Genomic DNA, 17,640 nt, shown 5'->3' on the forward strand with positions numbered 1-17,640 from the left:
CACACACACTGACTCTCACTGGAGTACGGGTTCCACACACATGCTGACTCGCACCGGAATAAAGGTTACACACACTGATCCTCACTTGGGTACAGGTCAACACACACGCACCCTCACTGGAGTACGGGTTCCGCAAACACTGACCCTCATTGGGGTACAGTTCCACACACACTGACCATCAATGTGTTACGGGTCCCACACACACTGACCTTCACAGGGGTACAGTTCCATACACACTGACCATCAGTGTGTTATGGGTCCCACACACACTGCCCCTCACAGGGGTACAGTTCCACACACACTGACTCTCCCGGGACTGTGTGTTCTACACACGCACACTCTCACTGGGATACGGCACCACACACACTGACCGTATAGGCTCCACACACACTGACCCTCACTGGGGTACGGGCTCCAAACACACTGACCCCGACTGGAGTACAGGTTCCACACACACCGACCATCACTGGAGAACAGTTCCACACACACTGACCCTCACTGGGGTACAGTTCCATACACACTGACTCTCATTGTAGTATGGGTTTCACACACACGCTGACTCTCACTGGAGTACGGGTTACACACACGGATCCTCATTGGGGTAAAGTTCCACACACATTGACTCTCACTGGAGTACAGGCTCCACACACACTGACCGTCAGTGGAGTACAGGCTCCACACACACTGACCCTCACTGGGGTACCGGCTCCAAACACATTGACCCTGACTGGAGTACATGTTCCACACACACCGACCATCACTGGAGTACAGTTCCACACACACTGACCCTCACTGGGGTACAGTTCCATGAACACTGACTTTCATTGTAGTACGGGTTCCACACACACGCTGACTCTCACTGGAGTATGGGTTACACACACGGATCCTCACTGGGGTACAGTTCCACACACACTGAACCTCACTGGGGTACAGTTCCACATACACTGACTCTCACTGGTGTATGGTTTCCACACACACTGACCCTCACTGGAATACGGGTTCCACACACACTGACTCTCACTGCAGTACGGGTTCCAAACACACTGATCATCACTGGGGTACAGTTCCACACACACTGACTTTCACTGGGGAATGGGCTCCACACCCACTGACCCTCAGTGGTGTACGGGTTCCACAAACACCGACAATCAATGTGTTACGGGTCACACACACGCTGACCTTCACTGGGGTACAGTTCCACACACACTGACTCTCACTGGAGTATGGGCTCCACACACATGCCGACTCGCAGCGGAATAAAGGTTACACACACTCATCCTCACTTGGGTACAGTTCCACACACACTGACCCTCACTGGTGTACGGGTTGCACAAACACTGACCTTCACAGGGGTACAGTTCCACACACACTGACCATCAGCATGTTACGGGTCCCACACACACTGACCCTCACTGGGGTACAGTTCCACACACACTGACTCTCACTAGGGTACAGTTACACACACTGACTCTCATTGGGGTATGGGCTCCACACACACCGACCTTGACTGGAGTACAGGCTCCACACACACTGACCTCACTGGAGTACGCGTTCCACCAAAACTGACTCTCGCTGGAGAATGGGTTCCAAACACACTGACCCTCACTGGGGTACAGTTCCACACACACTGACTCTCACTGGAGTATGGGCTCCACACACATGCCGACTTGCACCGGAATAAAGGTTACACACACTGATCCTCACTTGGGTACAGTTCCACACACACTGACGCTGACTGGGGTATGGGGTCCACACCCACTGACCCTCAGTAGTGTACGGGTTCCACAATCACCGACAATCAGTGTGTTACGGGTCACACACACACTGACCATCCACACACATTGACTCTCACTGGTGTACGGTTCCACACACACTGACCCTCCCTGCAGTATGGGTTCGAAACGCACTGACCCTCACTGGAGTACGGGTTCCAAGCACACTGACTCTCACTGGGGTATGGGGTCCATACACACTGACCCTCACTGGAGAATGGGTTTCACACACACTGACCCTCACTGGGGTACAGTTCCACACACACTGACGCTCCGTGGATTACGCATTCCCACACACTGGCACTCACTGGGGTACAGTTCCACACATACTGAATCTCCTGGGGTTATGGGTTCCACACATGCCAACTCTCACTGGGATACGGTTCCACACATCATCTCACCGGGGCAAGATTGCACACACGCTGACCCTCACTGAGGTAGGGTTCCACACACACTGAAACTCACTGGGGTACAGTTCCACACACACTGACCCTTCCTGCAGTATGGGTTCAAAACGCACTGACCCTCACTGGAGTATGGGTTCCAAACACACTGACTCTCACTGGGGTATGGGGTCCATACACACTGACCCTCACTGGAGAATGGGTTCCACACACACTGACCCTCACTGGGGTACAGTTCCACACACACTGACCCTCTGTGGATTACGCATTCCCACACACTGGCACTCACTGGAGTACAGTTCCACACACACTGAGCCTCACTGGGGTACAGTTCCACACACTCCGACACTCACTGGGGTACAGTTCCAAACACACTGACACTCACTGGGTTATGGGCTCCACGCACTGACTCTCACTGGAGTACAGGTTCCACACACACTATGACTCTCACTGGGGTACAGTTCCACACACACTGACTCTCCCGGGAGTATGTGATGCACACACGCACACTCTCACTGGGGTACACTTCCACACACACTGACCCTCACTGGGGTTTGGGTTCCACACAAACTGACCCTCCTCTGGATTATGGTTTCCACACACACTGACACTCACTGGAGTACAGGCTCCACACACACTGACCGTCAGTGGAGTACAGGCTCCACACACACTGACCCTCACTGGGGTACCGGCTCCAAACACACTGACCCTGACTGGAGTACAGGTTCCACACACACCGACCATCACTGGAGTACAGTTCCACACACACTGACCCTCACTGGGGTACAGTTCCATACACACTGACTTTCATTGTAGTACGGGTTCCACACACACACTGACTCTCACTGGAGTATGGGTTACACACATGGATCCTCATTGGGGTACAGTTCCACACACATTGACTCTCACTGGGGTATGGGCTCCACACACACTGACCCTCACTGGGGTATGTGTTCCATACACGCTGACCCTCACTGGAGTACAGGCTCCACATTCACTGACCCTCACTGGAGTACAGGTTCCAAACACACTGACCCTCACTGGAGGACAGGTTCCAAACACACTGACCCTCACTGGGGTACAGTTCCACACACACTAACGCTAACTGGAGTACATTTCCACACACACTGACTCTCACTGGGGTATGGGCTCCACACACACTGACCACCACTGGAGTACCGCTTCCACACATACTGACCCTCACTGGAGAACTGGCTCCAGACACACTGACCCTCACTGAGGTACACTTCCAAACAAACCGACCCTCAGTGTGTTACGGGTTCCATACATACTGACCCTAACTGGGGTATGGTTCCACACACACTGACTCTCACTGGCGCATGGGTACCACACACACTGACCCTCACTGGGGTACACTTCCACACACACTGACCATCACTGGGGTACATTTCCACACACACTGACCATCACTGGTGTACAGTTCCACACACACTGACCCTCACTGGGGTACATTTCCACACACACTGACACTCACTGGGGAACATTTCCACACACACTGACCCTCACTGGTGTACAGTTCCACACACGCAGACTCTCACTGGGGTTCGGGTTGCAGACACACTGAACTTCACTGGGGTACAGGTCCACACACACCAACTCTCACTGGGGTATGGGCTCCACACACAAATGTACAGGCTCCACACACACTGACACTCACTGGGGTACAGGTTCCACACACACTGACGCTCAATGGAGTACAGATTCCACATACACTGACCCTCACTGGGGTACAGTTACACACACACTGACTCTCACTGGAGTATGGGTTCCACACAAACTGACCCTCACTGGATTACGGGTTCCACACACACTGACACGCACTGGGGTACAGTTTGACACATACTGACTCTCACTGGGTTATGGGCTCCACACACTGACCCTCACTGGATTACGGGTTCCACACACACTGACACGCACTGGGGTACAGTTTGACACATACTGACTCTCACTGGGTTATGGGCTCCACACACTGACCCTCACTGGAGTACAGGTTCCACACACACTTTGACTCTCACTGGGGTACACTTCCACGCACACTGACTCTCACTGGAGTACGCGTTCCAAACACTGACTCTCACTGGGGTATGGGATCCATACACACTGACCGTTGCTGGCATACAGTTCCACACACAATGAAGCTCAGTGGGTCACGGGTTCCCACACAATGACCCTCACTGGGGTACAGTTCCACACACACTGACCCTCACTGGGGTACAGTTCCACACACACTGACCCTCCCTGGGGTACATTTCCACACACACTGACCCTCACTGGGGTACATTTCCACACACACTGACCCTCACTGGGGTACATTTCCACACACACTGACCCTCCCTGGGGTACATTTCCACACACACTGACCCTCACTGGGGTACAATTCCACATACACTGACCCTCACTGGCGTACATTTCCACACACACTGACCCTCACTGGGGTACATTTCCACACACACTGACCCTCACTGGTGTACAGTTCCACACACACTGACCCTCACTGGGGTACATTTCCACACACACTGACACTCACTGGGGTACATTTCCACACACACTGACACTCACTGGGGAACATTTCCACACACACTGACCCTCACTGGTGTACAGTTCCACACACGTAGACTCTCACTGGGGTTCGGGTTGCAGACACACTGAACTTCACTGGGGTACAGGTCCGCACACACCGACTCTCACTGGGGTATGGGCTCCACACACACTGACCCTCACTGGGGTATGTGTTCCATACACGCTGACCCTCACTGGAGTACAGGCTCCACATTCACTGACCCTCACTGGAGTACAGGTTCCAAACACACTGACCCTCACTGGAGGACAGGTTCCAAACACACTGACCCTCACTGGGGTACAGTTCCACACACACTAACGCTAACTGGAGTACATTTCCACACACACTGACTCTCACTGGGGTATGGGCTCCACACACACTGACCACCACTGGAGTACCGCTTCCACACATACTGACCCTCACTGGAGAACTGGCTCCAGACACACTGACCCTCACTGAGGTACACTTCCAAACAAACCGACCCTCAGTGTGTTACGGGTTCCATACATACTGACCCTAACTGGGGTATGGTTCCACACACACTGACTCTCACTGGCGCATGGGTACCACACACACTGACCCTCACTGGGGTACACTTCCACACACACTGACCATCACTGGGGTACATTTCCACACACACTGACCATCACTGGTGTACAGTTCCACACACACTGACCCTCACTGGGGTACATTTCCACACACACTGACACTCACTGGGGAACATTTCCACACACACTGACCCTCACTGGTGTACAGTTCCACACACGCAGACTCTCACTGGGGTTCGGGTTGCAGACACACTGAACTTCACTGGGGTACAGGTCCACACACACCGACTCTCACTGGGGTATGGGCTCCACACACAAATGTACAGGCTCCACACACACTGACACTCACTGGGGTACAGGTTCCACACACACTGACGCTCAATGGAGTACAGATTCCACATACACTGACCCTCACTGGGGTACAGTTACACACACACTGACTCTCACTGGAGTATGGGTTCCACACAAACTGACCCTCACTGGATTACGGGTTCCACACACACTGACACGCACTGGGGTACAGTTTGACACATACTGACTCTCACTGGGTTATGGGCTCCACACACTGACCCTCACTGGAGTACAGGTTCCACACACACTTTGACTCTCACTGGGGTACACTTCCACGCACACTGACTCTCACTGGAGTACGCGTTCCAAACACTGACTCTCACTGGGGTATGGGATCCATACACACTGACCGTTGCTGGCATACAGTTCCACACACAATGAAGCTCAGTGGGTCACGGGTTCCCACACAATGACCCTCACTGGGGTACAGTTCCACACACACTGACCCTCCCTGGGGTACATTTCCACACACACTGACCCTCACTGGGGTACATTTCCACACACACTGACCCTCACTGGGGTACATTTCCACACACACTGACCCTCCCTGGGGTACATTTCCACACACACTGACCCTCACTGGGGTACAATTCCACATACACTGACCCTCACTGGCGTACATTTCCACACACACTGACCCTCACTGGGGTACATTTCCACACACACTGACCCTCACTGGGGTTCATTTCCACACACACTGACCATCACTGGGGTACATTTCCACACACACTGACCATCACTGGTGTACAGTTCCACACACACTGACCCTCACTGGGGTACATTTCCACACACACTGACACTCACTGGGGAACATTTCCACACACACTGACCCTCACTGGTGTACAGTTCCACACACGCAGACTCTCACTGGGGTTCGGGTTGCAGACACACTGAACTTCACTGGGGTACAGGTCCACACACACCAACTCTCACTGGGGTATGGGCTCCACACACAAATGTACAGGCTCCACACACACTGACACTCACTGGGGTACAGGTTCCACACACACTGACGCTCAATGGAGTACAGATTCCACATACACTGACCCTCACTGGGGTACAGTTACACACACACTGACTCTCACTGGAGTATGGGTTCCACACAAACTGACCCTCACTGGATTACGGGTTCCACACACACTGACACGCACTGGGGTACAGTTTGACACATACTGACTCTCACTGGGTTATGGGCTCCACACACTGACCCTCACTGGAGTACAGGTTCCACACACACTTTGACTCTCACTGGGGTACACTTCCACGCACACTGACTCTCACTGGAGTACGCGTTCCAAACACTGACTCTCACTGGGGTATGGGATCCATACACACTGACCGTTGCTGGCATACAGTTCCACACACAATGAAGCTCAGTGGGTCACGGGTTCCCACACAATGACCCTCACTGGGGTACAGTTCCACACACACTGACCCTCACTGGGCTACAGTTCCACACACACTGACCCTCCCTGGGGTACATTTCCACACACACTGACCCTCACTGGGGTACATTTCCACACACACTGACCCTCACTGGGGTACATTTCCACACACACTGACCCTCCCTGGGGTACATTTCCACACACACTGACCCTCACTGGGGTACAATTCCACATACACTGACCCTCACTGGCGTACATTTCCACACACACTGACCCTCACTGGGGTACATTTCCACACACACTGACCCTCACTGGGGTACATTTCCACACACACTGACCCTCACTGGTGTACAGTTCCACACACACTGACCCTCACTGGGGTACATTTCCACACACACTGACACTCACTGGGGTACATTTCCACACACACTGACACTCACTGGGGAACATTTCCACACACACTGACCCTCACTGGTGTACAGTTCCACACACGCAGACTCTCACTGGGGTTCGGGTTGCAGACACACTGAACTTCACTGGGGTACAGGTCCGCACACACCGACTCTCACTGGGGTATGGGCTCCACACACAAAAGTACAGGCTCCACACACACTGACACTCACTGGGGTACAGGTTCCACACACACTGACGCTCAATGGAGTACAGATTCCACATACACTGACCCTCACTGGGGTACAGTTACACACACACTGACTCTCACTGGAGTATGGGTTCCACACAAACTGACCCTCACTGGATTACGGGTTCCACACACACTGACACGCACTGGGGTACAGTTTGACACACACTGACTCTCACTGGGTTATGGGCTCCACACACTGACCCTCACTGGAGTACAGGTTCCACACACACTTTGACTCTCACTGGGGTACACTTCCACGCACACTGACTCTCACTGGAGTACGCGTTCCAAACACTGACTCTCACTGGGGTATGGGATCCATACACACTGACCGTCACTGGCATACAGTTCCACACACAATGAAGCTCAGTGGGTCACGGGTTCCCACACAATGACCCTCACTGGGATACAGTTCCACACACACTGACCCTCACTGGGGTACATTTCCACACACACTGACCCTCACTGGGGTACATTTCCACACACACTGACCCTCACTGGTGTACAGTTCCACACACACTGACCCTCACTGGGGTACATTTCCACACACACTGACACTCACTGGGGTACATTTCCACACACACTGACCCTCACTGGTGTACAGTTCCACACACGTAGACTCTCACTGGGGTTCGGGTTGCAGACACACTGAACTTCACTGGGGTACAGGTCCACACACACCGACTCTCACTGGGGTATGGGCTCCACACACAAAAGTACAGGCTCCACACACACTGACACTCACTGGGGTACAGGTTCCACACACACTGACGCTCAATGGAGTACAGATTCCTCATACACTGACCCTCACTGGGGTACAGTTACACACACAATGACTCTCACTGGAGTATGGGTTCCACACAAACTGACCCTCACTGGATTACGGGTTCCACACACACTGACACGCACTGGGGTACAGTTTGACACACACTGACTCTCACTGGGTTATGGGCTCCACACACTGACCATCACTGGAGTACAGGTTCCACACACACTTTGACTCTCACTGGGGTACACTTCCACGCACACTGACTCTCACTGGAGTACGCGTTCCAAACACACTGACTCTCACTGGGGTATGGGATCCATACACACTAACCGTCGCTGGCATACAGTTCCACACACAATGAAGCTCAGTGGGTTACGAGTTCCCACACAATGACCCTCACTGGGGTACAGTTCCACACACACTGACCCTCACTGGCGTACAGTTCCACACACACTGACCCTCCCTGGGGTACATTTCCACACACACTGACCCTCACTGGGGTACATTTCCACACACACTGACCTTCACTGGGGTACATTTTCACACACACCGACCCTCACTGGGGTACATTTCCACACACACTGACCCTCACTGGGGTACAATTCCACACACACTGACCCTCACTGGGATACATTTCCACACACACTGACCATCACTGGGGTACATTTCCACACACACTGACCCTCACTGGGGTACATTTCCACACACACTGACACTCACTGGGGTACATTTCCACACACACTGACCCTCACTGGTGTACAGTTCCACACACGCCGACTCTCACTGGGATACGGTTCCACACATAGTCTCACCGGAGCAAGGCTCCACACACGCTGGCTCTCACTGGTGCATGGGTTCCACACACACTGACCCTTACTGGAGTACGGTTCCACACACACGCAGACTCTCACTGGAGTTCGGGTTGCAGACACACTGAACTTCACTGGGGTACAGGTCCACACACACCAACTCTCACTGGGGTATGGGTTCCACACACAAAACTACAGGCTCCACACACACTGACACTCACTGGGGTACAGGTTCCACACACACTGACGCTCAATGGAGTACAGATTCCACATAAACTGACCCTCACTGGGGTACAGTTACACACACAGTGACTCTCACTGGAGTATGGGTTCCACACACACTGACACTCACTGGGGTACAGTTTGACACACACTGACTCTCACTGGGCTATGGGCTCCACACACTGACCCTCACTGGAGTGCAGGTTCCACACACACTTTGACTCTCACTGGGGTACACTTTCACACACACTGACTCTCACTGGAGTACGGGTACCACACACACGATGACTCTCACTGCGGTATAGTTCCACACACACTGACTCCCACTGGAGTATGGTTTCCACACACACTGACTCGTATTGGAGTACGAGTTCCACACATCCTTACACTCGCTAGAGTATGGGTTACACACACACTGACTCTCACCGGAGTACGGGTTCCACACACACTGACTCTCACTGAAGTACGGGTTCCACACACACTGACCCTGTCTGGAATAAGGGTTCCACACACACTGATTCTGACTGGAGTAGGCGTTCCACACACACTGACCCTCACTGGGGTACAGTTCCACACACACTGACCCTTACTGGGTTAGTTTCACACACACTGATTCTCACTGGAGTATGGGTGCCACAGACACCGCCAATCACTGGGGTACAGTTTGACACACACTGATCCTCACTGGGGTAAAGTTCCACATACACTGACCCTCACTACGGTACATTTCCACACACACTGACTCTCACTGGGGTATGGACTCCACACACACTGACCCTCACTGGAGTACCGGTTCCACACATGCTGACCCTCACTGGAGAACTGGTTCCACACACACTGACCATCACTGACGTACAGTTTCAAACACACTGAGCTTCAGTGGGTTACGGGTTCCACACACATTGACCCTCACTGGGGTATGGTTCCACACACACTGACCCTCACTGGTGTACAGTTCCACACACGCAGACTCTCACTGGGATACGGTTCCACACATAGTCTCACCGGGGCAAGGCTCCACACACGCTGGCTCTCATTGGTGCATGGTTTCCACACATACTGACCCTTACTGGAGTACGGTTCCACACACACTGACTCTCACTGGGATACAGTTCCACAGAAACTGACCCGCACTGGAGTACGGGTTCCACACACACTGACACTCACTGGGGTACGGGTTCCACACACACTGACCCTCAATGGAGTACAGATTCCACATACACTGACCCTCACTGGGGTACAGGTCGACACACACTGACTGTCACTGGGTTATGGGCTCCACACACTGACCCTCACTGGAGTACAGGTTCCACACACACTATGACTCTCACTGGGGTACAGTTCCACACACACTTACCCTCACTGGAGTACGGGTACCACACACACGATGACTCTCACTGCGGTATAGTTCCACACACACAGACTCCCACTGGAGTACGGTTTCCACACACACTGACTCGCATTGGAGTACGAGTTCCACACATCCTTACTCTCGCTGGAGTATGGGTTACACACACACTGACTGTCACTGGAGTATGGGTTCCACACACACTGACTCTCACTGAAGTACGGGTTCCACACACAGTGACCCTGTCTGGAGTACGGGTTCCACACACACTGACTCTGACTGGAGTACGGGTTCCACACACACTGACTCTCACTGAAGTACGGGTTCCACACACACTGACCCTGTCTGGAATAAGGATTCCACACACACTGATTCTGACTGGAGTAGGCGTTCCACACACACTGACCCTCACTGGGGTACAGTTCCACACACACTGACCCTTACTGGGTTAGTTTCACACACACTGATTCTCACTGGAGTATGGGTGCCACAGACACCGCCAATCACTGGGGTACAGTTTGACACACACTGATCCTCACTGGGGTAAAGTTCCACATACACTGACCCTCACTACGGTACATTTCCACACACACTGACTCTCACTGGGGTATGGACTCCACACACACTGACCCTCACTGGAGTACCGGTTCCACACATGCTGACCCTCACTGGAGAACTGGTTCCACACACACTGACCATCACTGACGTACAGTTTCAAACACACTGAGCTTCAGTGGGTTACGGGTTCCACACACATTGACCCTCACTGGGGTATGGTTCCACACACACTGACCCTCACTGGTGTACAGTTCCACACACGCAGACTCTCACTGGGATACGGTTCCACACATAGTCTCACCGGGGCAAGGCTCCACACACGCTGGCTCTCATTGGTGCATGGTTTCCACACATACTGACCCTTACTGGAGTACGGTTCCACACACACTGACTCTCACTGGGATACAGTTCCACAGAAACTGACCCGCACTGGAGTACGGGTTCCACACACACTGATACTCACTGGGGTACGGGTTCCACACACACTGACCCTCAATGGAGTACAGATTCCACATACACTGACCCTCACTGGGGTACAGGTCGACACACACTGACTGTCACTGGGTTATGGGCTCCACACACTGACCCTCACTGGAGTACAGGTTCCACACACACTATGACTCTCACTGGGGTACAGTTCCACACACACTGACCCTCACTGGAGTACGGGTACCACACACACGATGACTCTCACTGCGGTATAGTTCCACACACACAGACTCCCACTGGAGTACGGTTTCCACACACACTGACTCGCATTGGAGTACGAGTTCCACACATCCTTACTCTCGCTGGAGTATGGGTTACACACACACTGACTGTCACTGGAGTATGGGTTCCACACACACTGACTCTCACTGAAGTACGGGTTCCACACACAGTGACCCTGTCTGGAGTACGGGTTCCACACACACTGACTCTGACTGGAGTACGGGTTCCACACACACTGACCCTGTTGGAGTACGGATTCCAAACACACTGACCCTCACTGGAGTACGGTTTCCAAACTCACTGACACTCACTGGAGAACGGGTTCCACACACACTGACCCTCACTGGAGTACAGTTCCACACACACTGATGCTTAGTGGATTACGGGTTCCCACACACTGACACTCACTGGCGTACAGTTCCACACACACTGACTCTCCCGGGGTATGGGTTCCACACATACCGACTCTCACTGGGATACGGTTCCACACATAGACTCACCGGGGCAAGGTTCCACACACACTGACTCTCACTGGAGCATGGGTACCACACACACTGACACTCACTCGGGTATGGGCTCTACACACACTGACCCTCACTGGAATACGGATAACATACACACTGACAATCACTGGAGCAGAGGCTCCGCACACACTGACCCTCACTGGAATACGGATTCCAAACACCAATGACACTCACTGGGGTACATTTCCACGCACACTGACTCTCGCTGGAGTACGGTTTTTACACACATCCTGACTCTCAATGGAGTACGGGTTCCACACACACTGAGTCTCACTGGAGTACGGGTTCCTCAGACACCGACAATCACTGGGGTACAGTTTGACACACACTGACCCTCATTGGGGTAAAGTTCCACACACACTGACTCTCACTGGGGTATGGACTCCACACACACTGGCCCTCACTGGAGTACCGGTTCCACACATACTGACCCTCACTGGAGAACTGGTTCCACACACACTGACCCTCACTGAGGTACAGTTCCACACACACTGACCCTCACTGGGGTACAGTTCCACACACACTGACCCTCACTGGGGTACAGTTCCACGCACACTGACGCTTAGTGGATTACGGGTTCCCACACACTGACGCTCACTGGCGTACAGTTCCACACACACTGACTCTCACTGGGGTACAGTAACACAGACACTGACCCTCACTGGGGTACAGTTCTACACATATTGACACTCATTGGGGTATGGGCTCCACACACACTGACCGTACAGGCTCCACACACACTGATCCTCACTAGGGTACTGGTTGCACACACAGTGACTGTCATTGGAGTACGGGTTCCACACATCCTGACACTGACACTGGAGTACGGGTTCCACACACACCGCCAACCTCTGGGGTACAGTTCGACACACACTGACCCTCACTGCGGTAAAGTTCCACACATACGATGACTCTCACTGGGGCACAGTTCCAGACACACTGACTCTCACTGGAGTACGGTTCCCACACACACTGACTCTCACTGGAGTACGGGTTCCAAACACACTGACCCTCGCTGGAGAACAGGTTTCACACACACTGACCCTCACAGGGGTACAGTTCCACACACAATGATGCTCAGTGGATTACGGATTCCCACACACTGACACTCACTGGGGTACAGTTCCACACACACTGAGCCTCACTGGGGTACAGTTCCACACACACTGAAACTCCTGGGGTTATGGGTTCCACACACGCCAACTCTCACTGTGATACGGTTCCAAACATAGTCTCACTGGGGCAAGGTTCCACACACCCTGACTCTCACTTGGGCATACGTTCCACACACACTGACCCTCACTGGGGTACGGGCAGCAAACACACTGACCCTGATTGGAGTACAGGTTCCACACACACTGACACTCACTGTGGTACAGTTCCACACACACTGACCCTCACTGAGGTACAGATTCAAACACACTGAGCTTCAGTGGGTTACGGGGTCCACACACACTGACCCTCACTGGGGTGAAGTTCCACGCACACGATGACTCTCACTGAGGGACAGTTCCATACGCACTGACTCTCACTGGAGTACGGTTTCCACACACACTGACTCTCACTGGGGAAGAATTCCACACACACTGACCCTCACTGCGGTAACACTTCCATACATACTGACGCTCAGTGGTTTACGGGTTCCCACACACTAATCCTCACTGGTGTACAGTTCCACACACACTGACTCTCACTGGAGTTCGGGTTGCAGACACACTGAACTTCACTGGGGTACAGGTCCACACACACCGACTCTCACTGGGGTATGGGCTCCACTCACAAAAGTACAGGCTCCACACACACTGACACTCACTGGGGTATGGGTTCCACACACACTGACCCTCAATGGAGTACAGATTCCACATACACTGACCCTCACTGGATTACGGGTTCCACACACACTGACACTCTCTGGGGAACAGTTCCACACACTCTGACCCTCACTGGGGTACAGTTCGACACACACTGACTGTCATGGGTTATGGGCTCCACACACTGACCCTCACTGGAGTATAGGTCACACACTGACCCTCACTGGAGCACAGGTTCCACACACACTATGACTCTCACTGGGGTACAGTTCCACACACACTGACCCTCACTGGAGTACGGGTACCACACACACGATGACTCTCACTGCGGTATAGTTCCACACACACAGGCTCCCACTGGAGTATGGTTTCCACACACACTGACTCGCACTGGAGTACGAGTTCCACACATCCTTACTCTCACTGGAGTATGGGTTACACACATACTCTCACTGGAGTACGGGTTCCACACACACTGACCCTGTCTGGAGTACGGATTCCAAACACACTGACCCTCACTGGAGTACGGGTTCCAAACTCACTGACTCTCACTGGGGTATGGGGTCCATACACACTGACATTCACTGGAGAACGGGTTCCACACACACTGACCCTCACTGGAGTACAGTTCCACACACACTGACGCTTAGTGGATTACGGGTTCCCACACACTGACACTCACTGGCGTACAGTTCCACACACACTGACTCTCCCGGGGTATGGGTTCCACACACAGCGACTCTCACTGGGGCAAGGTTCCACACACCCTGACTCTCACTGGGGCATGCATTCCACACACACTGACCCTCACTGGGGTACGGGCATCAGACACACTGGCCCTGACTGGAGTACAGGTTCCACACACACTGACACTCACTGTGGTACAGTTCCACACACACTGACACTCACTGGAGTACGGGTTCCACAGACACTCGCCATGACTGGAGTACAGGTTCCACACACACTGATCCTCACTGGGGTACAGTTCCACAAACACTGACCCTCACTGGGTTAGTTTTACACACACTGACTCTCACTGGTGTATGGCTTCCACAGACACCGACAATCACTGGGGTATAGTTCGACACACACTGATCCTCACTGGGGAAGAATTCCACACACACTGACCCACACTGCGGTAACACTTCCATACACACTGATGCTCAGTGGTTTAAGGGTTCCCACACACTGATCCTCACTGGGGTACAGTTCCACACACACTGACTCTCACGGGAGTATGGGTCCTACACACACTGACTCTCACTGGTGTACGGTTCCACACACACTGACCCTCCCTGCAGTATAGGTTCGAAACGCACTGACCCTCACTGGAGTACGGGTTCCAAGCACACTGACTCTCATTGGGGCATGGGGTCCATACACACTGACACTCACTGGAGAACGGGTTCCACACACACTGACCCTCACTGGGGTACGGTTCCACACATACTGAATCTCCTGGGGTTATGGGTTCCACACATGCCAACTCTCACTGGGATACGGTTCCACACATAGTCTCACCAGGGCAAGGTTCCACACACGCTGACTCTCACTGGGGCATGCGTTCCACACACAATGACACTCACTGGGGTATGGGCATCAAACACACTGACCCGGACTGGAGTACAGGTTCCACACACACTGACACTCACTGTGGTACAGTTCCACACACACTGACCCTCACTGGAGTACGGGTTCCACAGACTCGCCATTACTGGAGTATGGGTTCCACACACACTGACCCTCACGGGTACAGTTCCACACACACTGACCCTCACTGGGAAACTGTTCCACACACACTGACCCTCACAGGGATACACTTCCACACACACCGACCCTCACTGGGGTACAGTTTCACACACACTGACCATCACTGGGGTACAGTTCCACACAAACCGACTCTCACTGGGCTACAGTTCTACAGACACTGACCCTCACTGGGGTACGGGCACCACACACACTGACCCTCACTGGAGTACTGGTTGCACACACACTGACTTTAAGTGGAGTACGGGTTCCACACACACTGACCCTCACTGGAATACGGGTTCCCCAAACACTGACACTCACTGGAGTACAGGCTCCGCACACACTGACCCTCACTGGAGTACGGGTTCCACAAACACTGACCCTCACTGGAGAACGGGTTCCAAACACACTGACCCTCACTGGGGTACAGTTCCACACACTCTAACCCTCATTGGGGTAAGGGCTCCAAACACACTGAAACTCACTGGAGTACAGGTTCCACACACACGAGGACTCTCACTGGGGTACAGTTTCAGACACACTGACTGTCACTGGAGGATGGTTTCCACACACACTGACTCTCATTGGAGTACGAGTTCCACACATCCTTGCTCTCACTGGAGTACGGTTTCCACACACAATGACCCTAACTGGAGTACCGGGTCCACATATACTTACCCTCACTGGATATGGGTTCCACACACAGACACACTGACCTTCTCTGGAGTACGAATTCCAAACACACTGACTCTCAATGGGGGATGGGATCCATACACACTGACCCACACTGTGGTACAGTTCCACACACAATGACGCTCAGTGGGTTATGGGTTCCAACACAATGATCCTCACTGGGGTACAATTCCACACACACTGACCCTCACTGGGGTACGGTTCCACACACACTGACTCTTCTGTGGTTATGGGTTCCACATACACCGACTCTCACTGGGATACAGTTCCACACACGCTGACCCTTTCTGGAGTATGGGTTCCTCACACACTGACTTTCACTGGTGTACGAGTTCCACATAAACTGACCCTCACTGGACATACGGGTTCCACACACACTGACACTCACTGGGGAACAGTTTCACACATTCTGACCCACACTGGAGTACAGTTCCACACACATTGACTCTCACTGGGTTATGGGCTCAACACACACTGACCCTCACTGGAGTACAGGTTCCACACACTCTATGACGCTCAGTGGGTCACAGTTCCACACACACTGAATTTCACTGGTGCACGAGTTCCACATAAACTGACCCTCACTGGATTATGGGTTCCACACACACTGACACTCACTGGGGAACAGTTCCACACATTCTGACCCTCACTGGAGTACAGGTTCCACACACACTATGACCCTCACTGGGTCACAGTTCCACATACTCTGACCCTCATTGGGCTATGGGCTCCACACACACTGAAACTCACTGGAGTACAGGT

This window comes from Carcharodon carcharias, chromosome 10 (genome assembly GCF_017639515.1).
Source record: "Carcharodon carcharias isolate sCarCar2 chromosome 10, sCarCar2.pri, whole genome shotgun sequence".
NCBI classification, from domain to species: domain Eukaryota; kingdom Metazoa; phylum Chordata; class Chondrichthyes; order Lamniformes; family Lamnidae; genus Carcharodon; species Carcharodon carcharias.